The sequence below is a fragment of the Coptis chinensis genome, chromosome 4, assembly GCF_015680905.1.
Source record: "Coptis chinensis isolate HL-2020 chromosome 4, ASM1568090v1, whole genome shotgun sequence".
NCBI classification, from domain to species: domain Eukaryota; kingdom Viridiplantae; phylum Streptophyta; class Magnoliopsida; order Ranunculales; family Ranunculaceae; genus Coptis; species Coptis chinensis.
This window is the reverse complement of record NC_141459.1, coordinates 84436168-84460587: the sequence shown is the minus strand read 5'-3', so window position 1 is coordinate 84460587 and position 24420 is coordinate 84436168. Positions and strand designations below refer to the sequence as shown.

The 24420-nt window shown below is 37.6% G+C and overlaps 3 long non-coding RNA genes across 3 annotated transcripts; all 3 read right to left on the bottom strand.

The window, feature by feature from the left end:
* Positions 1-1474: 1474 nt before the first annotated feature.
* Positions 1475-4714, bottom strand: LOC147505245 (uncharacterized). Its single transcript, XR_015220565.1, has 6 exons — positions 4633-4714; positions 4410-4527; positions 3954-4070; positions 2958-3820; positions 2805-2851; positions 1475-1996 (listed from the first exon to the last, which is right to left on the bottom strand). It is a non-coding gene; the product is annotated as an uncharacterized LOC147505245 (long non-coding RNA).
* Positions 4715-7476: 2762 nt separating this feature from the next.
* Positions 7477-20108, bottom strand: LOC147505244 (uncharacterized). The gene is made up of 3 exons (XR_015220564.1): positions 20013-20108; positions 8701-8813; positions 7477-7851 (listed from the first exon to the last, which is right to left on the bottom strand). It is a non-coding gene; the product is annotated as an uncharacterized LOC147505244 (long non-coding RNA).
* Positions 20109-22138: 2030 nt separating this feature from the next.
* On the bottom strand, positions 22139-22984 carry LOC147505243 (uncharacterized). The gene is made up of 3 exons (XR_015220563.1): positions 22535-22984; positions 22390-22444; positions 22139-22294 (listed from the first exon to the last, which is right to left on the bottom strand). It is a non-coding gene; the product is annotated as an uncharacterized LOC147505243 (long non-coding RNA).
* Positions 22985-24420: the final 1436 nt, after the last annotated feature.

The following is a 24420-nucleotide window of genomic DNA, read 5'->3' as shown; positions in this document are numbered from 1 at the left end:
TTAGAAAAGATCCGCAATTTAAAACTAAATATCAAATGACAAACACATTAATATGCTCGAAACTTGTGATTGTGAATCAATGCATCAAGAATTATTGTTTATCAAAAATGCAATGCTTTGTAACCTGATCAAGTGTTCAGACCAATCGGAAAATATCCAGCTAGAGTGTTCGCCAATAAAACTAATGAATCAAGGAGTTGATCTTGGCTATTTCAAGCATTCTTTTGTTTCGGGCCAACAAATAGATAACACCCTTACAATGGGTCTAACCAACCTTGGAGAAAGAAAAATGAAAGCATTTGATGTAGCATAAAACTGCCCAAATGTCACCTTTTAAGCTAACATATATATTAGAGTTTTATAACTTATGGGACTACCATTAAACGGAACAATGTCCAAAGCTCGGATTGATAAGACATCAACACTTTACTCGCGCTGATTAGGGCGATGCAATAAGCCATGTTTCCACGATGTGTGATGTGTAGACTATTACTGGCTCGACGGAGGCAGACCGGACCACCACCAACATCGGCCTTTGGCTGAGGATGGCAATGTAATTTTAGAAAATATTTGGTAGCACAATAGCTAAGGCCAAAACACAAACTCGGTATGTGCTCGCCAAGAATGGCCGCTTGAAGACCCTCGAAGCAATATCAATCTGTCTGGCCTTGTCCAAGCGCTCTGCCTTCAGCAGGACTTCAAAAGGTCAAAGAAGGAATCAACCCTTTCAACCTATTTCTCAAACCAGTAAAAGCTTCCATAATAGTGACTTTAGTGTAAAGGGATATCATAATAGATGTTAAGGGATAGTTCCTCGAAGATACACTACCATGGCTGCCAATGTTAACACTGTAAGCATTGCACGCCAACTTACGTTAGAACGGTTGGATTGCAAAAGCTATAAACAACCAATGCCAATACCCTAGCCTAACATCTAAGAATAAAAAACTTCAGAACTGCAAGGTAAATGTCAATTGACCATATGCTTATTTTTCAAAGAAATAAAAAACAGGGACAATATGTTGTCCATTCGGCAAATTACGTTCTTTGCACAACGGTGACAAAGATTCCAGGACAGCCCTTTGTTTTTTTTGGGAAACAGGCCCCAACAATTGATCTAGTCCCTCCCCGCTTCAGTTTACTATTTTTTATTATTTTAGGCAACCACTAATATACGATCAATGCTATCGAAGTTCAACATGGTATTAAGCTGAAAATACTGATTACGGAAGAGCTAGAAGGTAAATTATATGTTCGCAGGCTTATAGTTGTTTCTTCGTTATGAACATCCAATCCATATATGTAATCGCATAATTGAACGTAAAAGACGCCACACAAAACACACCAACCACAAAACTTCAAGCCACATTGATGCTCCAGAAAATTTTAGTACTAAATATAAAGTTTCAAGCTAAATATGGGCAATTCTAGTAACCAAATGGTGTTTTATTTCCAGGAACAATTTGTTCTTTCAAATCACTCCACATTTCGTTCCTTTGTTGATCGGCAACAAACCTAGCACCAAATATTAATAAAGACCCCAATACCATGAACATTGACAAATAATTGTCGGGAGAAAAGAAGTATAGATTCAAAAGTATTGTAAAACCTATAAAATTTGTGCTGCTTGGACCAAGGATACGTACCCTCATATGGTGGTTACTCTCAACAGGTCTGGCATGGATAGAGTTGATCGACAGCCAACCCCAATGCCTAATATTAAAAACCTTAATATGGCCAAGCGAAAAAGGACGGTCTATAAGGCGGTTACAAAAGCTACAAGAAGGATATCATTGTAATATTGCGTACTCTTTGCAAACAGGTTAATCATCACAAGGGACAAAGAGAGCGCAAACTTAACATGAAAAGCAAGGAATCCATACCCATACCTTGAAAGGTGATAGCAAGTTAGGCAAGTAACGTTGCCAATAGACCACCATAAGATCACTCCAAGTTATCCACCATTATGGGGTCTCGCCTTTGGAGGGAATAGTAACTGGAAACACGCCACAGCAGGCAAAAGAATTTTTTTAAAAATTAAGCTCGAACAAATTGTCACCGAAAGGAAGAAAAAAGAGAAGGAAGAAATCTTTCCATTGTGAACAATCATCATTGAATTGATGTGTAAGGGGCCCAAAACACAATTACATCATAAAAAGAAGGATTTAAGAAAAGGCAGTTAGCAAAAAATAAAGTGACTAATTAAACAATGATTCTAATTTAATCAATTGACTGCTCTAGAAGGAAGAATTATAATGTAAAATGGCATTAAGATAGCCAAAGAAAGTACTGATTATAGAGACGCCAAGTTGAATAAAGTGAATCACACACCGCTTCTAATGGGGTAACAAATGAACTCCTCTCTAAAACCAAGTTAACCCACGATCGCAAATGAACTATATAGGAATATTAAGCCCACAACTTCGGCTGAAACTGTGGAACCCTCCGAGGGGGATTTTGCAAATTGATAAGCTAATCTTAGATGTGAACCCTTTATGTGAGCCAAAACGTGTTATTCGGCATGGAGACCATTCTTGATAAAAGGTTATTTTTTTTAAAGTCAACAATATTAAAAACCAATAAGTTATCGAACAACATCAACATATGAAACCATTAAACCCACATTAATACGTACACCGATGAACCTTGAAATTCAGGCCATGCATGCACCGACTTCATAAATCATGCATTTAGAAAAGAAAAAATCAAATCTCATGCAATATATAATGATACTTTAACACAAAAGAAAGGAAAGCAAGTCAAAGTAGTATAGGTGAGAACAAAATTGATAAAACAAATAATACCTAGATTGAAAAGCAATGGTGGCCCAAAAATCAGCTGAACCCGAACTCTGATAGTTTACCACAACAAAAAAATGTTGAAAACTTTCATGCTAGGTATGTGGAATATTATAGAGGCCGTGGTTAACTTAAGAGATTGATTATGCAAAATCATACCTTGCACATGCCGTCAAAGCCCAACCATCAAGGGGTAATCAGAATACAATGAGAGCATGACGCTGTAGAGGCTTCGATTTGACATCATCCCTAATTATATTATGATTAAGCGGTTGCCTAAAGCAATTTCAGCAAAAGCATTATCCTAATAAAAATTAATCCTGAAATTTGCTTGACCACCAGAAGCCGGTCCGAAAGGTGTTTACTTGTCGTGCTTGTTTGCTAATAATCCTAACGACAACCTCTGTATACCTTCTGTTAACTTCCAATGGGAAACAGAGCAACCTTGCCAGTAACATAACGGTATTCACAGATTCATCTCTGAACAAAAGGAAAAAAAAAAAAAGATGTACAGAGAGAATCCATCTGAACTGCAGAAAAGGTAAACAGAAAACTGGAATATGAAACAACCTGAAAAGGGAGAGGCACACCATATGAAATAGACGTGCTACATTAGAAAGTTGCATAAGAGATTCCATCTGTTCCACATATACCCTCATTTCTACTGTACTGGTATGGTAGTAACAATCCTTAGGATAGATGTTTGGTGTATGCGCAAGGGAAAGTAAGAGATAAATTGCAGCATATGGTACATGAAAAAAAAACATAGGGAAAAATAAATGGAACAAAACAATTAACATATAACTGATATAAAAAACAATGCAAAGTTAATATGGAAGCACCAAGCCACGAAACGAAACAGATAGTGCCGAATAAAAAAAGGTAAACACAAAGGCACCAGGGGGGAAAAAGCATAAAGAGGAACACTTCTCATATAGTAGCCAAATCCCTTACTATAAGAACACACAGTAAAAGAAGTAGAGTTAAGAGAAAGTATTGATTTTGGCAGCCATGGATGTGTCCTGCAATATAGAAAGGGGGAAAAATTGTAACACACCGACTTTTGATTTTATGCTCCATGTAGTCTTTTATAAACAAACAAAATAAATAAGATTTTAAATTACAACATCCAAGAGTGTTGTGTTGTACATTCACCTTGAACTATGTTCTTTTGTTTTTTTTTGATGGCTGCAGCTCGGAGTTTAATGCTTTGCCTGGATCAGCTTCTTCGACAACACCAGCAGCTGACTCCACAGATGCATCGTGGTTTCCCTAAGGTTGTGTAAAACGGTCAAATGTGATTGTAGTAAAACAAATTTGATATCTAAACAGAAAAACACGAATGAAACTACCTGCTCATCCAATTGACAATCGATGATTTTGGTCAAGTCTTAAACTTTCTCAATGGTAAACGATTCAAACCCTTCCTTTGCAATTTGAACTTCGGTAATTTGCACTTGGAAAATGTAAGAGCGGCCTTCAAGTTTGCTTAGTTCAGTTTGAACTGCTTTTGGCCCTTGGTCCTGTTATTTGGATAAGAATGGGTAATTTAGACAAATGACCTTCATTTTTAAAATAGATGGAAGTAATGTGGGTTTTTAATTAGCATGCCTTATGGATAATTTCCAATTCTTCAACTGACTTCTTAACCAAGTGTTCAGCATGTTTGTTGAAAGCCACAAAAGTGGTAATGTCCGAGAAATCGTTAACAGCAAATCGAAGCTTGTATCTGTTTAGAGGTTAGAATGTGTATAGGCAAGAAGTAGATATAAATATTGTTCCTATTTCGAACTCTATTGAAATAAAAATAACAAAAAACATATATTAAACTCACTTTTTTTCGCTGTCAACCCTACATTTTCGACAGTGTGTCTTGGGTTCAGTATGAGCAATTGTTTTCATACAACGCTTGCAACAGATTGTAGTACCAATTAGTACTGTATACTTTGTCTATAATGGCACTGCATGTATAACTTGATCCCTATATAAGAAAGAATGGAGTATAATTTGAGCAAAAGGTATACACATACATATATGAAAGGAAAAATTAGCATATACCTTATATGATTGATCTCTTCCCATTTCCTTCAATTCACCGATGGTAACTCTCTTGTCGGTAAGTAGTGCTTCTTCAGAGAGATTTTGAGGAGGGGCTTCAAGCTCGACTAATATGTTTGCAGCTTCAATGCTAGTGGGCAACAAAAAAAATGACTGTAGGACTCGATATGTGTATAGGACAATATAGCCAAAGAATGGTAGTAAACCATATACACAAACCAATTAAAGGGAGAGGAAATTGGCCCAAATGCCATTGTGGTTGATTACAACACATTCATTTGTTATATAAACGAAAATAGTTTACGTTCAGCAACAACAGTTATATTTTGTGCCATTTTTGTCCTATAGATGCATTTTTTTTTATTTCCATAACCATTTTTTTAATGCAGTATGAAAGAAAGAAGGCAAATATGTTAGATAAATATGGTAAACTCACCTGCGCTTGTATTCAAGGCAATACCGGATATCTAGGTTGACATAGATCTTTGTACCACTAACAGATGAAAGGGTTATCTTGTCTACAACAAAAAGATATATTAAAAGTTCATCGGCTTAGAATAGAAATTAAGATTAATTAATTTTCAATAACAATTCAAATTGCGAACATGGTAAATGTATTATTACCTTGATAATCCCTTGTAGCCAGCGAAGTGGCTATAATGATAACATTCTGTTGTGTTAGTATGCCATCCGGAATCGACCCGACCAGATCACCCCATAAAGTAATGGTCACTTCAGCTTGCCTAAAGGTTGAAAAAATTGGATTACGTTACAACGGCATGTTCGTTTGCTTTAAATTGATATATAAAGGGGCTACTAACTTCTGATCCATGAGAACTATCTCCTTTAAGACTGAGCCAGTTTTTTGTTTTGTGCTGCCGACTTTTTTCAACACACCAATCACATCTGCTTGTTTAAATAAATATAAGGTTAGATCTAAGATCATTTTCAGTAAACTTTAAGATACAGTTTAATTTAATAGGGAAGTAAAACGGAGAGGGGCTATTTAAGCATAAGCTTGTGATTGATTACCTGATAGAAGAGTTTTCTGTTTAACTTTTTCTGGCACTGTGTTAAACTCAATGAAATTGAAGTTGTATCTTGCAATTTCAGCCCCCTTCATCAGCCTAGTCAGATCAATGTTTCGGGTTTGAATTTTATTACAAAGGGATGCACCATCAAGCGATAGGTCGCTGCTAACCCGGACGTCAAAATCTCTCAATGACGTAGATGTTGCCCTCTTCCAACAAAGCTCCTTTTGCAAATTTGTCAAATTCTTTAAAATCTTTCGATTCCAATCTAGCATGTATGTGGGTTCCCCGGCAAGAAGGGGAAAAAATCGATGGTAAATTTTGAATGATTGCAAAACAAACGCGGTTGATTACCTTAGCATCCAATAGCGAGAAAGTCTCTACTTAAGACCTCATTGTTGTTATTCCACTGGATTGACTCCCACATTCTGGTCAGACGAACTTTTATTTTCAATTTGGTTGTGCCAGTACGGAGCGTGGAAAGGTGTTGGAATTGTGTTGTTGCCATTGAAGGATTGCTACAAAAAACCATATTGAATGTGCGAAAGAAATTCAGCGGGAATCTTAAACACACAATTTAAAAGAAAGAGCATCTAGATTACATAAGGAAAAAGAATATAATCTTCTTATAGTGCCATAGAAGAAAGTTTTGATTGCGCATAAGGCGAAGAATAATATGATTGAGAGGAAAATAATAGCATGGTATGTAACTCAAACGATTACCTGGAAAGTGCAAATACTTTACTTGATCAATTGAACGATACGCTCAACAACCTCTCCAGCACAACATGTATATAAACAATAGTATAGGTAGCTTTGGAGTAGAACGGTATTGACCAATTAAAGAGGTTAAATATTGTAAAGGGTGATGCATCGTTTTTTTCATATTAAACATATACATTAATGGGAGGACCGAAGTTGTATAGATTGCGCGTTTTAGAAGGAGGAATGACGGAGGTAGCACCCAATCGATGATGAGTTTTTTTTAGTTTATTATATATATATATATATATATTTATTTAATGGGCAAAGGGAAAAGTGAAAACTGCTAACGATTAAATTTTAGTTGGTTCTGGGCAAGATGAATAGTGTATGAGGCCCATTATGATTGTGACCTATGTTTCACTTTTAACTTGTTTTTTTTTTTTTTTTTTTTTTTTGGCTATTAATTTTTTTTTTTAATTATTAAGATGTTTTAAATTTTATTTATATAATTTTTCCTTGGAATAATCATTGAGATTAAAATGATTGAATCTTGATTTAATTGGGATTAAAATGATTGAGTGTGGTGATACCTAGAAATTCATACCGACTTATTAATGCGAAAATAGTATTAGTTTCTGCAAATGTGTTTTGAGGTGCAGATTAGTAACTTTTCTTCTCTTGTGGTTCAAATGTACACATCAGACGCAGTTGGTATACTATAATATGAATCTACTAACTGGACAAATATCCTAATTAAATTGGAAATCCGTATATAAATATTGGCAATAAATGATAACTTGCTAACGTATTGTCTCTTTTTGAATCAATATGACGTTAAAAATAAAACAAAATAAGCAATAATAATATCTTTAAAAAAACAGCAATAAAACTGAAGAGATGTAATCTCACGACCATAGCGCACTATAGAAATATAGGCTCTCACATGAGGTATAGGTCACGTTGATTGTTATTAAACATACAAAGGACTGGTGTTTTTTGTATATCAAAATGTTTGGTCACCATTAGTCCGCTTAAAACATGCTACAGTAGCATAAATTCAAGGTGGTTTCCATACATGAACCACTATTTGGTCACTTTGATGTACAGTTTCTGTTTGGTGGTGAACGTCTACCAGGAGCAGTAATTCCATTTAAATAGCCATGAGTAGCCAAGATTGAAGGCTCACTCACGGAATCCAAATTCTTGACCCTGTCACCGAATAGTTGGAAACAAAAGTCGGCAAAGCTGCGAAATCACCCCTGAAACAACAGGTAGAAATTCATTAATCAACAAATCATTTGATGCTTGACTTGACACTTTCTATATCTCTATCTTTAATGTTTAGTGAATTGCCGGATTGAAGATAGGGAATGAAGTCATCGAAAAGTCTTATTAACTATCTTGAGCAAGTGATCCGGGCTTAGGTTATATTTGCTTGTGCTCATAAAGGTGCTAGTCCTTTGTAGAAGGACTAAGTAGTTCTTTTTCCTGTGGTTGTCTCCTTCTAGGGTATCGTGTCTGGAGCTTCCTTTGTCATTGTAAGTTTTTTCCTGTTTTTTGATTTCCTGTATGGTTTGAACTGGATCCCCGGGTTAGGTGACTACGGGGTCTAGTTGAAAAGGCGTGTGTAAGTGTAGTGCACATTAGCCCCGACCGGAGGAATTGGCGAGAGAATGGGCGGGCTCGAAGCCACGGATGCCCTTGCACAATATTCTCAAAGTCATATCGATAAGTGGAGCCACGGTATGCATGGTTCCATGTGTTCTCTGCGGATAGTATGTTTAAGGTGTGTTAGAGGCTAACAATGTTGGCTCTAAGCTACTTTTCCAGTGACCGCAAGATATTCTTTCTGAGGCTTTAGAAACATAATGTCCTATGCAATTAAGAGGGAACACAGCTACTTTTGAATCCCTTTCAGTATTCTTGGCTGCCAGCGAGGTTATATTGCTAACGTAAAGTCAATTGCTTTGTTTATGTTATCCAGTTGTAACGCTATTAAATTGGTAAAAGCGACCATATCCATTCCGAGGAGGGTGCTTTCGGACCAAAAATTCAAGTTAGATACAACAGGGGATGAAACTAACTAAATAAAAAGAAATGTAATTTACCTGACATTGCTCAACATCAATGTCACCTGGTCCCAGAAACCCATGGAAAAATCGACATGCATCCATCAGCCGAACCGAAAATAAGGAGATGTACGTAAATCATAGCCTCCAAACTATCAAGGGGGAAAAAAGGGCAAAAAACTAATCAATGACCTTATGAATAATTTGATTAAACAGCACAGGAAACAAATTAAAATCAAAAGCGCTAAAACAAATCAGGAAAAAATAAATTGCTTTGGGTGATGCTACATTGGTTGCTGAATCTGTTGCTCAAGTTATGTAAGGGGCATCTACAATCGTTAATACTCTTCTTTAACTGTTATTTCGTATCATTTAGTTATGACACTTAGAGAACCGGCGGTAGTCTGACAGCTATAATCATGAAGCTCCAACCTTGACGCCACATAATATGTTGAGCTTGTCACTAACAAAAATAAGCTGTAGGACTCTATCATTTTCCTTTTATCAATGGTGAGAAGCATAGTATGTAGTCATGGGAGAGCACGAATTGAATGGTTGTGGAACTAAGATCGAATTGTGTTTGACCATGTAGGAACCAAATATGCAGATTGCCAATCAATGCAGGACTCAACTTTAACAATATTCTAGGAATCTACTTCTTGAACAATCTAATAACCAATTGAATGCTCCCACGGCAGATCGGATAGGCTCCTAGATGAAGTTAACAAATGAGAAAAACTTAACGTTTAATTTATTGCCACTATCCTTCTTGGGCGGTTATATTCTTCTTGTAATTGAAATCGTTTATACTCCATGCTTGTAACTTTTTTCACGCCAAAGAGTGCATAGCGAGAAGGGGCATGAAGAAATTTCAACATGGACTATCCTTCATGAAATTTATTTTCTATTAAGTGAGAACCCCTACTTGATATTCTCTTATTTATTCGAGAGCATTTCATAATTACTCGATTCCTACACGCTTTACCAAAGCATTTGAGTTGGTTATAGTAAATAAGATGCTATGACTCTTGCAGTGCCCCAACATCCCTCCTCATTTCTTTAGATCAGACTAATTCCACAACCACCGTAGGATATTTGCTTGCTTTATTGACTCTGTAGTATCCACCACTTCAATTTTTTTTGCTTTGGTTTTGTTTATGGGCTGCTTTAGGCTTCTAAATATTAAACTTTTCATTAGGTTCTCCCATGTAAATCTTCAACGAGTGTAGATTAACCTAATTTAGTTTATTTGCAAAAGTAAACTTTCTTTTTGTTTCATTTTACTCCTAAGACTATGTAGCGTATATTAATGGTTCACGGTCAATTTTCGGTAATCGAAAGCATTTTTGCCAATTTATTATCCATGCTTGTGAGTGTTTATGACTAAAAATTCACTTAGCAAGGAGCATGGAGGACATTATGGAAATGACATTTCTACTATGTGCATTTCCGCGATGTCATTACCACCTAACATTGAAACCCTAGCAAAGTGTACTGCTTGCAATAACTTCTGGTATTGTTAGCAATTGTATAAGGTCCCCATGACCCATGTACGATCACTCAAACCGGAAAGCCGAAAGAACGCAATGTTGGTTTAGAGGACTAAACAAAGCATGGTTTTACTCCGTGTTCGGATGATTTGCAAAATTAAAGTAGAAACAAAAATAGACCGCGTAAGAGCAAAGAACATAGAACGGTGAGTACTTGCCAGTGGAACTTATTAAATGCAATTTAAATTTATCTGTTTAAGACCATAAGATTAAAAGCCTATCACAACTGCAATCAAAACTTGGTTATTTATGTATAAATCAATGGAGTTTTCCTTGTCCCTTGGTAAGTTCTTATTATAGCAAGGGAGGCACGGGATTCACTGGGAAGAAATGAAAAAACGAATTTGGGCCTAAGACTGGACGATCAGGTATCAACTCTCTAGGAGTGTAGCTACATTCTCAATGCAATGAAGACTAAGTGTTCGTGAGTAATTGTCTAACAGATTCGCCCGTGTTGGGGCTCAAATACGGGGTAAATGGCTTTCCGGATTCCCCCACACTACTTATCATAATGCTCCATTTCATCTTTGAATATGTGAACCCACCAAGCCTCATCAGCTAATACTCAGCTGAATAACTAATTGAGGTTCTAGTTATAGCTGTAGTTGTTTGGTTATGCCGACCACAACAATGATCATATGAACGGCACAAAAGATTCATTCATAGTGTATTCCGAGCGAGCCTCATTAAACGCTCTGAGCTACACGTGCAAGTTTCCTGCGGGATTGAATGTTGTCGTCCTCTCAAGCCACTCCCTGGGTTAGGGATAGGGAGGCCTCCTAGAGACAGGCAAGGTATACCGATGAGCCACACCCTTAAAAAGAAAGAAACAATTGCTCGACCCTAAATAGAAAATAAAGGAAAGCTGCCATGACTGCGAATGGCATCAGGAGCGACCCTAACCTGGCCTTTGCTAATCAAATGCCCAAAGTCCTGTCGGGCAAAGAAACTCACAACCTTCCCGTTTCTGCTAGGAGAGGAAGATTGATCAAACTTACTTGCCAGTTTGAGGTACTTAACAGTCCAAAACATTACAAAAATGAAGATTTCGAATTGCAAAAACTTGTCAATATGGATGAGCAATATAATGTTAATGTTTATTAACAACGGGCATTCTGAGAGCAAGCCTTGGCCATTGGCCTGTCCAAGAGAGTGTTGTCACTTCACCGGGTGGAAGAGAAACTCATAGAGGAAAGGACCAAGATCAAAGGATCAAAGAAACCCGACCCGAGAGGCTTTCACCGGAAGCACTCAACGTCCTTATCGGATACCTACGCTCTAGCGGATGTAACTGGCGAAGGTGCTCTTTTCTCGCTTCGCACAGGGTGACCCGCGATTATTCGGCTCTTATTGCGGTTGTCTTTCTCTGATCAGCGATTTCTCCACTACAGCTAATAGAGATAAAATTAAAGAGGGGGAGAACCTATTATTTAACAAAAAGGGATTTGAGGAAAGAGACCCTTCAACGGCCACCCTACTGTACTCCTCAACTTGTGCCATCCATGATGGCTTCAAAAGCTTAAAAGCCCGGGAGAAGGGCTAGCACAGCTTTTCAGTGGTAAAGGACTGATTACACAATGACTCTTTAGTCGCAGCGTGACCAGGAACTGATGCAGGGGATCTTATATCTTATATAATCCACTGGATCTGTATGTAACCCATGCCGGGGACGCTTCCCTAAGCTCGGACCAGTGGCATCTATTCGCTCGAAACATTGGCGCCCAGGTGTTACACAGATGGCTAGGTACCCAAGGGAATATGATTAACCCAATGGATAATGCTTCCTTGTGGGAATCCCTTCCCGTGCCCTGGCTTGCTAACCAAAATCGAAACTAACTATCACGAGTGCATGCTTTTGTTGTTAGGTTAATCTGCCGTATCATATAGTCCCCTATTCTGAGGTAAACCATCTGTCCAAAACGTCCACCTAACCTTTATCCCCGGCGCCTTTCGACCAAATAACTCACCTCTGCTATTTAGTTTGCGGTGGGGCATGTGAGCAACATAATCGCCTTTGTTTCAGGTCAGCTCGCCAGCATATTTTGTTTCAGGCTTCCCAGTTGATTTGACTTTCATTTGACCTCACACCCAGCCAACCAGATGTATCAGGTTAAGTACCCTTCGTGGTGACGAATCCATCTATTCTACTGTAATTCAGGGCTTGGTAGTAGATTAAGGACTCACAAAAATTAGGAATTGGCATTTGCTTCAACGTATATTGGAAGCAATAAGGGTAGTCGTAGGCTCCCCACCCTGACACCAGGGTATCCCAGACTCAACAATAAGGTAAGTTGGCTCTCGGCACTCGTACCATTGCAACCAACAGTGTACAACGTAAACAGTAGAACTTAAAGTAGTTATAATTACCTCCTCTTCCTTGGGGCTTGTGAAGAATTTGTTGCCTCCAAAGTTAAGTAAGCTCCATTCAGTTAAAGAAACGATCACAAACTGTAACAACACACTATCCACTCCGCCGTTTTATATAATAACTTCGCAGCAAACGTAACAACGGCAAACATAATCTTGATGTAGTGATATTAGGAAAACCTAATTCGCGTTGTTAATATTGCTGCAGGAACACATGCAGTACAATATCAATTCCTTTGGTTACACATGTTAATGGATATGTATAGGCATAATTTTACAAATTTATATATCTTCTCAACATAAATGAACTTAATGGAACAACATAAAAATTAAGTTTTATCTTGGGAAAAACCTATGTAAATTCCCTGCTACAACAAAAAAGAGTGCAATTGACTTGTCAAATTGCAAACCAAACGATAACACATCACTAAACCTCGTTTGATGGATTAACCGGTGCACAACGCAAGGAAATTGCAGAGGCAACTGTAGTTCTATATTGTATACATTAGAGACACAATCAACGTACGAAGTAAGGAAGCTTGAAATAACATACAAATATATGAAGCAATAATTAGGCAGCTAAGAACAGAAGACACCAACGGCTACTGTGCACTGCAAGAACGGAGGATGTCATTGTAGACGACATTTTTAGTGTAAGTTCCAGAGAGACCCCTCAATGTTCCCTTCTTAACCAAAACTCTAGTTGAAGATTGCGAAACTCCTCTTGATAAAGCAACATAGAGTTGGCCGTGGGAGAAAACATGCTCGGGTAAATATACTCCAACATTTGGTATTGTTTGACCCTGTGATTTGTTTATTGTAAGAGCGAAGCTTAACTTTATAGGAAATTGTTTCCTAGTCAGCTCAAAAGGTAGCCTTGCATCTTGAGAAGGGTGCAACGGAATGCGGGGCAAGAAAACTCTAGCACCAGCTGAATTTCCAGTAACGATTTCAGCATCAATTACATGTGTGTCGAACCCTCTACATATTAGTCGTGTTCCATTACATAGGCCATTCTTAGGATCTAAATTTCTCATTAAAATAACTGGAGCTCCTAGCTTGAGTTTCAACTGGTGAGGAGGCAGACCACTGGGACAAATAGAATTTAAGTACTCTTGAGGGTACAAACCACGCGAATCATTTCCAACCGAATCGAAAGAGTAATACGACACTTCTTCACCTGGAAACTGATCAATTATTTCATCATTCACTAATTCAACCGTTTCATTCCTAGGAGTTATTATTGCCCTCTTAATCATGTAGTCAGTGTCACCGGCATTTTCATGTAATCTTGGAAAGATCTCATTTATAAGATTCACACGTGAATGCTCATTCTCCCACGGCACTACAATATCTCTAGGAAGTTCAATCATGTCCCCATCAATAAATGGTCTAGTCCCATCGCCTACGCTCATAAGAAACTCCGCAAAAGCGGGATCATTTTTCGCTCGCATGTTTTCCTTAAGACGTACCACATGCACTTTATCCCAAAGTGGTGAGTTTGTAATACATGCGTCAATAGTCTGTGCTCTTGTCCCACGTGAAACAATAGGGAGTACTTGACGGAAATCTCCACCCATAACGAAAACCTTCCCTCCAAAAGGCAATTCACTGCCTGTGATGTCTTTTAAAGTTCTGTCTAGTGCCTCAAACGCATAACGATGTGTCATTGTAGCCTCATCCCATATCAGTATACTTGCTTGTTGTAACAAACATGCCAATTTGCTCTTCTTGCTTATTTTGCATGTGGACGTCGATGTAATTGGTATTGGAATCTTGAACCTAGAATGGGCCGTACGACCGCCAGGCATCATTATAGCAGCAATTCCCGAAGTTGCTGTTGCAATAGCAATATGGCCCTCGCTCCGGAGTTTAGCTAGAATGGATTTATATAAGTATGTTTTGCCTGTTCCGCCTGGTCCGTCAACGAAATAAACCCCACCCTCTCTCCGTTGGACCGAACAGATAATCTGATCATACGCATTTTTGATCATTAGTAAGTTTACTTACAGAAGTAATGTCTTCTGAAGCAATGGGAATAGATAGTTCCTCTCTAACCAAATTGGATATATCATCTAGGTCGACATGTTCATCGGTGATGGCAGGCAAATCGTAGCCCGAAATATTTTGACCATGTTGTTCCAATAACACTTGAAGTTCGTGTAACAAACGATCTGTCGCATACGTTGAGTTCAAACCCGATGCGGTGTAATCTTCGGCCATATAGCTATGGAATTCATTCCACAAATCACGAACTCCAGATGGATTACAATATACCAAAATTGTAACAAATAATTTCCGTAGAGAAGAGGGCATTTGTATCCTCGATGCTTCAAGCAAACATTCGTGAACATCATCATCCTTTTCAAGTAGGCCTAATGCTTCAGCCGCCTCTTTGAATGTGGGGTATACATTAGATCCGACCGTTCGTAGATGATCAAATGATGTTGGTTCTCGAACATGATTAAGCAATACCCTCAAGTAGTACCTCTCACCTTCAAGAGGGGATACTGCATAAAGCCTTCCAATGACACGATTATGTCCATTTCTCTTTTGCCAATGATTGGACGTCTTGTTCCATACATAATGTCCAGGGATCTCACGATAAAGATATAGCCGAGCAGCCTCATCAACGTTATTAAGTTTAAAAATTCTGTTAACATCGTCGCGGGAGTTCTTATCATCAGCCAAAACATCCTCAATGAGTTGGTTGCCTTCATAGGTGACCTCATGCATATTCTTAAGATGGACCCGCAAAGAATACACGATGGGTATATTTGACTAAGCGGGAATTCAAAAATTCTCCAAAGAGCTTCTTGTGGGCAAATCCAACGTCCATCTACATACTGCTTTATTTCATCATGTGCTTCTATGTCTGTAGATGTTACTTCCATGGCCACTCGATCTGAACCCTTGTAGATATACTTGTACAAATATTTGACACTTTTAATGCTCGAGCATACCTCCACATTGATATGGCAATTGTATTTTTTTAACAACCACGGGTTATAAGGTACAACCCAACGATTATCGACACGGTAACGACGACGATGATTCTGGACAATTGCAAAAGCACCGTTGTCTCGCCTCATATATGTAGCATAGGAATCAATACCTTGATTAGTTACTGGTGCAAATTGTTTTGGGAAATTTCTTGTACATTTCTGATCTTTCATGCAAACACATGTTGGATTCACAGCACCACACGGTCCATGAATCATGTGTTTGACAACAATCTCATATAGCTCTGGTTCAATATTTGGATCTGGAATTTCCGCTCTAACAATTTGGTCATAATCGTCTGCAGTTGTTAGCTTGTCATTCTCGTCAAGAATAAGAAGGATGTGTGCATGAGGCATTCCTCTTTTCTGGAATTCAATAACATGAACGTGCCCCACGACTTTCCCAAGAACTCCTTTAGTAAACAAATCATTCTTCAACTCTTCAAGTTTTGCACGAAAGATCCTTACTATCAAATCTGGCCCATCATTTGGAACTTGACCTTCTAACAACTCATCGATGATCTCCTCCCAAGACGGATTGCAAGTCATTGTGATAAACAAATCCGCCTCCCATACTTTTGAACTAATGCCATAGCATCGTGATATCGCCGGTGCATGTCACGGGACACCCAACAAAAGATGCAGGCAAGATTGTTTTTTAAGTCCAACATTACCTAAATATTTTTAAAAGTGGATATAAGGATGTCTAACGGTCAAATGGTAATAAATTATAAAACTTAATACACACTGAATGGATTTCTCCCGAGCTTAAATAGTCTTGCAGTCCTTGATAAAGCTCGACCCTAATTTCTTGTTGGTGATCACGATCCACCTTTAATCTTAGAGTTGCTATTTTAACATAGTTGTCAACTATGTATTGTTGCAAAAGACGGCCACTACGGAGAAGTAGAAGTGGATCATTTGGTCGAATCTAACAATGGGATAAGACATTGGTCAGGTAATTGTTTTGGAAAACCAATACAGAACAAAACACAAAATAGATCAAAGTTGAAGGCTTACTTGGAGCAAGTAACAATAAAATTGTTGACTCGTGAGTCGTTTTCTATTAGAACGGAACATATGCAAATTCCATCCCGGGCTGCCGTAAAGGCGAAAGAGGGTATTGAAGTGGATCATAATAGCCGGCCGTGTCGGGAACATTCTCAAACTCTCCAGATATTCGTTGAGCTATGATGTCCCGTTCATTTAGGTTACTTGGATCCTCACCACCAACTAAGATCGCTGCCACTTGAGAAGATGTAGGCATGCTATATTGATGTGCTCCTGTTGGGTTATCTCTAATAAGTAGACGGAGAGTCGGTGATGATAACCTCTGGGAAACTTGGCGAAAAATCTGGACATACGGATTCTCCTTTAAAACATTATGAATGATAGCCAATACCCGTCTGTCCAACACTCCATTTTCAGCCATACGATTGTCAAGCTCATGATCTGTATCGTATATATACATTTGAAGAAATCTAGGTCTGTGGCCAGGACTGGGCAAAAGGCCACCGATACGGTGATAAATAGAGCCCCGGGCTTTATACGTGTAAATTCCTTCTCGACCATCAGCCAGATCATCATCTATCTTAACCCCCATAGAAGTAAATGAGAAGACATGATTATATGCACGTATGTTCTTCCTAAAATCGACGGCAGTAGGTGATGGAGATGTAAATAAATTAATCAACCCAGGCGGAGCTGTTAAAGCTAGCAAGTTTATTGTCCCATTTGAGCAGCAAAAACCAGGCGGTTCGCGTCGGAACAGTTTTGCTTGGCATTGTGGACAATTCGTTGGTTGTGGTAAACGATGTGTCTGAACATCTAAAGAGTTGTCATAGCCTCGTGCACAATTATGATTCCGCCTTTTTTTAGCTGTGCCTCCCCTCCTCCGGCCGATCTGACCGTTATCTAATGCAACACACTCTGCCAAGTCAATATATTAATCACATAAGCCAAGCAGCAGAAAATCCTTAAAGACATAAAATAGATACGTTTAATTCAAGGACAAAGTTTAACCTTGCATAGGAAGTACTTCTTCTCTTGAACCCCCATGGTTCCCCCCGACATCATTAGAGTGAATTACAGTATTAATCCCATTGAATGGATTAATGGCACCAAAACAGAAATCCCCGTGATCAGCGTCAGTGTCTACAAAAGAAATAAAGGTCCTTGTATTGCAAGATACGTAAACGAAAAGAACAAATCTATTATTGGGTCAAGGTTAAGGTCCACATGTAACCTTCAAAAGGCTCGCCTTCGCTGCCACTGCTGATCTGGATGTCGACCCCATTCAAACCAACGTTATTGATAGCATAGTCGTCAGGAATATCATCAGCAAGGATGCCCAAACCTGATTAAAGTCAATTCATTTTCCCTAGATAAATAATCGGTTGTGAATCTAAGCGGATAAGTAATTAGTGGTGGTAGTTACCGCCATTGCCACCAATTTCCGATGTAGATGCCGTTGCACTAATACAGTTCCGAGCATATTGCCTTATATGAGTTAGACGTATTCGTTGCAAATCACGTTCTCCGTAAAGCAATACGTGTGGAACATCTCTAGATGGGTGTAGGCCTCGGATTAACTCGGGAGGCGTCGAATTGTTGGAGTCCAACGATCCATCAGCAAGAAACGATTGAGGGGCATGCCACGCTACACGCATGCGCTCTCTCCGAGAAGTCAATTCTTCATTTCTTTGGTTTCGATTCGTTGATAATAATTGATTAAGCCCTCACGCCCCTTCATTTGGGGCCATCTGTTCCGAGCTCATATTGCTTACTCTTGCTCTTTCTCGATTACGTCGGTTTTGTTGTTGTTGTTGTTGTCGTACGTCACGATCACTAAGGGAACCCAAGCTTGGGTGCTCCTCATGCGCATCCATGTCTAAATGCTTGTAAACGAAAAATATATTGCCTGCACTTACCACTTTCCAAAGGTAGGCAAAGAAATGATATCTAGGGAGTTACTAATCCAGTCCTATTTTAACATATTCGAAAATGTAAAGAAACGAAACAGCGCAGACAACAAAAACTTAACAGATTAATAAAACAAAACGAAAAGATATAATAGTCCAGAAAACACAAATAAGTTAAACATATTTTAAAGCACACGAGGCTAATAAGAATAAAGAATTAAATATACAGTTGTTGATGGTCTAGACAATTAAAATAACATCATCATATTTGGTTAGGTACGCAAGTTATTCAAAAAATAAAATAAGTTGCGGTATGTACTTTAACTTAAGCGATTCATGCAAAGATGGTAAATTTAATAATGTATTTAATTTGATTAGAGAGAGGAACAGAATCAAAATGTGATCCTAAATATCCCAATAGACGACTTTGATTCGAACAATACCGGTCCTAAGAAGGAAGAAGAACTTAATCTGTTTTTTTTTTCCGCTATTTCTTTCCAAGTTTTCGGTAATACCTTTTCTTTGACTTTGCATTTAAAAAGCTCATTTTTTAAAATACTTTTTTCATTATTCTTCTTTCTTAATTCTATTTACTTAGGGGCGGTGAGGGTTTGATTCTGCAACCTATATTTGCTTTAGATACAGTCTTTTATGTTTGTGCCTTGCATGTTATTTTGAAAATTTTATTATTCGTGATACATGTTCTTTGGGGAACACTGCATATGGAGTTGAAGGAATGGTATCCATATGGTGGAGGTGATTAAGATCACATACCAAAGAGGATAGTTAATGAAAGGAGGGGTAAAGAGGAAATCAGTGAATTGTACCAATGATTCCTTCAGGCTTCAGTGTTCAGTGTTCTAATGTTGTGGCCTAATTTCTTCAGATAATTTTTCATGGGGTTGTGGCACCTGGAGAGTAGGGTTACTTTCTACTCCAACAGAAGTTTTAATTCCCAAACGACGGGAGCTAGCATTTCTTCTTGGTGTCTTGCAGCCTCGCAATTATTTGGTTTGTTCTTTTATTGATTACTTTTATTTTTTCATATGGTTAACCTTTTGTGCTTTTTTTTCTCTTCTTCCTATCTTTGAGTTCTTACAAGTTTACATTTGCAAAAATATATTTTTTATGTTAATATAATGCATCCCTCTTAGCTTTTATACTTATTTTTAAAAAAAAGCCCTTTTGGGTCAGGTGGATAAGGACTTTTAGCCACGTTTAAAGACTTGTGTTTGTGGTCAGTACTCTGTAGTATGTGTTATGAACAGTTCTTTCGAGTGAACTTATGTCTTAATTTTTATTCGCTAAAGTAAAAAAAATGCTAATCACGTTTTCTTAACTTTTTATTTTTCAGAAATAAGGTTGAGTACGAAAGAAGGCAGTGAAAAAAAAAAGGCCGTGAAAATGATAATAATGATAATAAACAGAATTAAGAAGTTGGGCGAAGATTAAATTCATAATAATGATAATCACGTTTACTCTTAATGATAATAAGAGTGAAGCCAACGCACCTTAAATTCTAATTGGGCGAAGATTAACTTTTCATTATAGGGATGCACACAGCCCAAAAGATCGACAGAGTGCTTCTGAACGGTATTGACTGCAAACAACAAAAGAAAGAAGGTCAAAAAAACTTGTGTAAACGTACAGATGGCTCTATACCCTTCCCAATGGGGGGTAAAATGGCTATCAAAGCTGTTGAAGCATTGCCTATGATGGCTGCTTGTCTTGATCCTACCTTGGGCCCTTTTTATGTAACACTAATCTCATAATTATAATTATAGTATAAAATTAGAAAGTGAACTGGGATCATCCTTTTTTATTTAAGCCTCAATTATATCACAGCATCCAATGAATATGTAAAGACAGTATAGGAATTATCCTTATAAGGCTCAAAAATGATGTTTAAAACGTAAGGGATTTTGATCTAAACAATGTTAATGAAAAACCTAATCATAACCGAGATGAATTAAAAACTCTCCATGACTACTGTGTCGATGACCATGAGGGGCACAATGACAAATGACCATAATTCTAATGGTACAGTAAAGCCGAACGGGCTTTGAACCAAATAAAGCCAAATGAGCAGCCCGTAGGGATTGTGTATCACGCCACATTAAACATTGAATGGCCTATTAAAAAAGCAGTTATAAATAATTAAACATGCATATACGGGATTAGCTTTTAGATCATTCAAGCGAAGAAGTTGGTCACGTAGTGTTAGATTAGGCATATTCGCAGGCATGGCAAAAATTGGCAAGGGACATCAAATATGCGTAGGTATGTGTGAAGAATTGTTGGATTTCCAGTACCCTAATCATTGTATACCTTGTTTTGGTAAAGAATCAAGGCATGTTGGAAACATTAAAACAGAAACACAAAACCTACTTGGTTAAAGGTGCGGTAAAGGGCAAAGGACCACGAAAGCATAGTGTAGTTGGCCACTAAGCATGACAGGCGAGATCAAAACCAGAAATATATAAAAACAACAAAACCAAAAGAAGCCGCAAATAGTTATGGTTTGCATACTGATCAAAGAGTTCGATAAATATTTAAAAAAATCATTGTTCCAAGTATACATGTAAGGTTGGCACCTGCCCTGAATGGCCCAAAACAAAAGCACCCGAGAGGCATGGGCATTATAAAAAAGCACCCTGTTAGCTTATCAGCACTAAGATTAGGGAAGTTATGGTTCGAAAAGACACACGCACACAAAAGGCAAAATCATCACTTTGTGAAGATGGTAGCCACTGATTTAATGCGTGGCTATTGCAAGAGGTCAATTTCCATTTAGCAAATCACACAACGTCCAAAAACTAACAGCATGACGACAATAGAATCAATCGGATTAGAATCAATGCCTAACGAACTTTGCAACCCACATACATGGTTGGATAACCATAGAGGATGAGTTTAGAGTTGTAGAAGAGAACCTTTTTTTACCGAGCCCATCCAATGAACATAACATAAATGATATCAAGAGGACGCTTAAATGGTGATATAGAACATCGGCTAGGACTTAAGCATATCGAACCATACAACTTTAATAAACAAACCATATAGTCTATTATAAACATCAAAGTCAAAAGAGCCGAGAAAGAAAATAATTATACCATCTAGAATGAAAAAACATAACAAATTTACGTAACATCTACCCATTATCACATACAATTATAAAGAAGTTAAATCGGAACCCCTAAAATCAAATTGGTGGAGGTCTCTTCAAGTCCTTTGGTAATGGGTTCGACACTATCACTTAAGGAATGGAGTGTTGAATCACCGAAAACAATTGAACCTAACCAACCATGTTACACGGGTAAATAATAACATCAACCTAACTAACATGGTAGCATCATCCACTGTTAGAAACTACTTGATAAATACTACAACTAAGACAGAGGAGATTGGAAGGATACTAAGAATAATACAAACATTGGAAATCGAACTTGAAAACGTATCATTTATCACTGAATAAAAACATATGTGCGTATATATATACGGAAAATTGAGGGGTCAGGGTACCACTGGGTTTCAGAACATGGTTTATGGCAACCACTCCATATGATTTGACCAACTAAGTTAGCGTGGCGCCGAAAAATGAGAATTAAGTAATACCCGCAAAGATCAATTGTTGTCGTGTCTCGTTGTTGTTTCTGAATTTTCTGATCTTGATCCAATTGCAAAAGATGAGCAACTTGATTTTTCAGTTTGCATTACGATCCTTCTCAACTTTATGCTACACACCTTCCCACACCAACTCCACCCTCCAAAATGTAAAGCCGTTCACACATTGCTGTATCCAGAACCCAGTAGTTAGATTGGAAATATAATATGGAAGGAAAAAAGGCATAAAAATATTAGCATTTTGTAATATTAGCATAATTTTACCAGAGAGAAACGGCTGTGCCTTTGTAATTGCCTCTGAACTTCCAGAAGAAATGATCTAGAGATAAGAAAAAGGAATCAGCACCCAACCTGACTATACAAAACATATGTGCGTATATATATACTGAAAATTCAGGGGTCAGGGTACCACTGGGTTTCAGAACATGGTTTATGGCAACCACTCTTCTTCCCATTTGTTAAAACATCTTCGCATACTGAACATCTTCTTCCCTGTTCTCCAAAAAATGTGAAACAGAAGAAACCCAACCAGAAGAAAAGAGGGGAAGTTGAAGAACTCAGTATTAATGGTAGTTAAGTGGGTATTAATGGTATTTAAGTGGGTATTAATGGGAAGATAACACTGCGTACATATCAATATAGGCGTGGATTTGGGTTTTTACCCTCAATTTACATAAAACTCCTCTGTCTGTGTGTTGTGATTGAAGGGTATAAATAGAAATCAAAAAATAAATGACGAAATAGTCCTTTTTTAAGACATTGAATAAGATTTTTTTTTATTTAATCAGGGGTATTAGGTGGTAGAAAAAAGGTTGGTCTATTTTAAAAAGCCAGGTTAATTATGGTGTATTTTACTAATAGAGATTATATAATTGGTCGATGGTGTGTCACTATAGCAATAAGACATAGATTGTTCTATTCTATTATAGGGCTGTGACTGGTTATTTGAGTGCACCTCAAAGATGTGTGTACACTTTTAGTGATAATATCAACCGTCTGTTATTGTTAGTGTTTTATGCTAGAATTGTAAACCTTAAATAAATACACAACAACTACTATGTCAACAAGTGCACACCACATATCATTTTGAATATAAACTCGAGGCATTTAGATTGGAATTCACTTAAGGTTTTTCTCATACAACTAATGTTATTGGAGATTACCAATTTCGAACTCTGCACCTTTCCATGTATGTTAGATTGTGCTTTTAAGTACTTAAACCAGTTTGCCCACATGTTTGTCAATCAGTAGTATCTTAATTATACTATTATGTAAATGCATAATCCTCATTTTCTCTTTGGATATTTTAATTCGTTTACCTATACATTTGAGAAAGTTTTGGAAGTAATCATATTCACTTTTATGTTTTTTCACGCCGTGATCTTTGTGGGTCTTTTAATTGTACAAAAGAATATTTGTCTAATAGAGATGAATGCAAATCCTAAAAAATATGGTCGAACAAATAAAAGGGATGATGGAAATCATCATAAACTATCTTGAAAAATATATCTAACTTTCAGACGCGTGATGATAGATCAAAATATATTAAGACGTTATATACAAGTATACAAAACAACAAACAAACACGAGTCTTTCTAAATCTATCTAACACCCACACCACTACACATTATACACAGAAGACATTGAAGGACAATTAAGGGCATGTTTGTTCTGGAGGAAATGCTAGGGAAAGGAAAGGAAAAGAGGTGTGTTCACCTTTTCCATATTTTTTTTATTTTTTGTTTGTCTATGAAAAAAAAGACTTCTTTCCATGCGGAAACAAAATTAGGGAAATGGAAATGGTTTTGAGTCTATAGTACAGACCTACAAATTTTAGGAAAAGGAATGGAAAAAAAAACAGGCACAATTTGCTTTTCCTTTCCACAATTTACCAAACAGACACAATTTTTAAACTGTTTCTATTCCATTCCATTCATTTTCTTTTCTTTATGGACCACTCATTTCCTTTCCTTTCCATTAGTTAAAATTTAACAAACAGACCGTAACAAGTGAAAAACTATTCAACAAGTCCCTAACAAGTGAAAAACTATTCAACAAGAGAACAAGAAGCAAAATGGATCCGATGAACAACTCCACGAGGTGAACACTAGTTTTCAATTTCTGACGCACGGCACTTGCATAGCGGGAGTCAACACGTACATAATGGGGGTCACATTTGGAAATTTAAAGTATTGACCTTTCCACGACAATATCATATAATCTTTTTACATTTCTTACATTTCAAGAAGTTGAAAATCAAACGGCTGAAAACAGTCTGCACCCGTCACACAGACA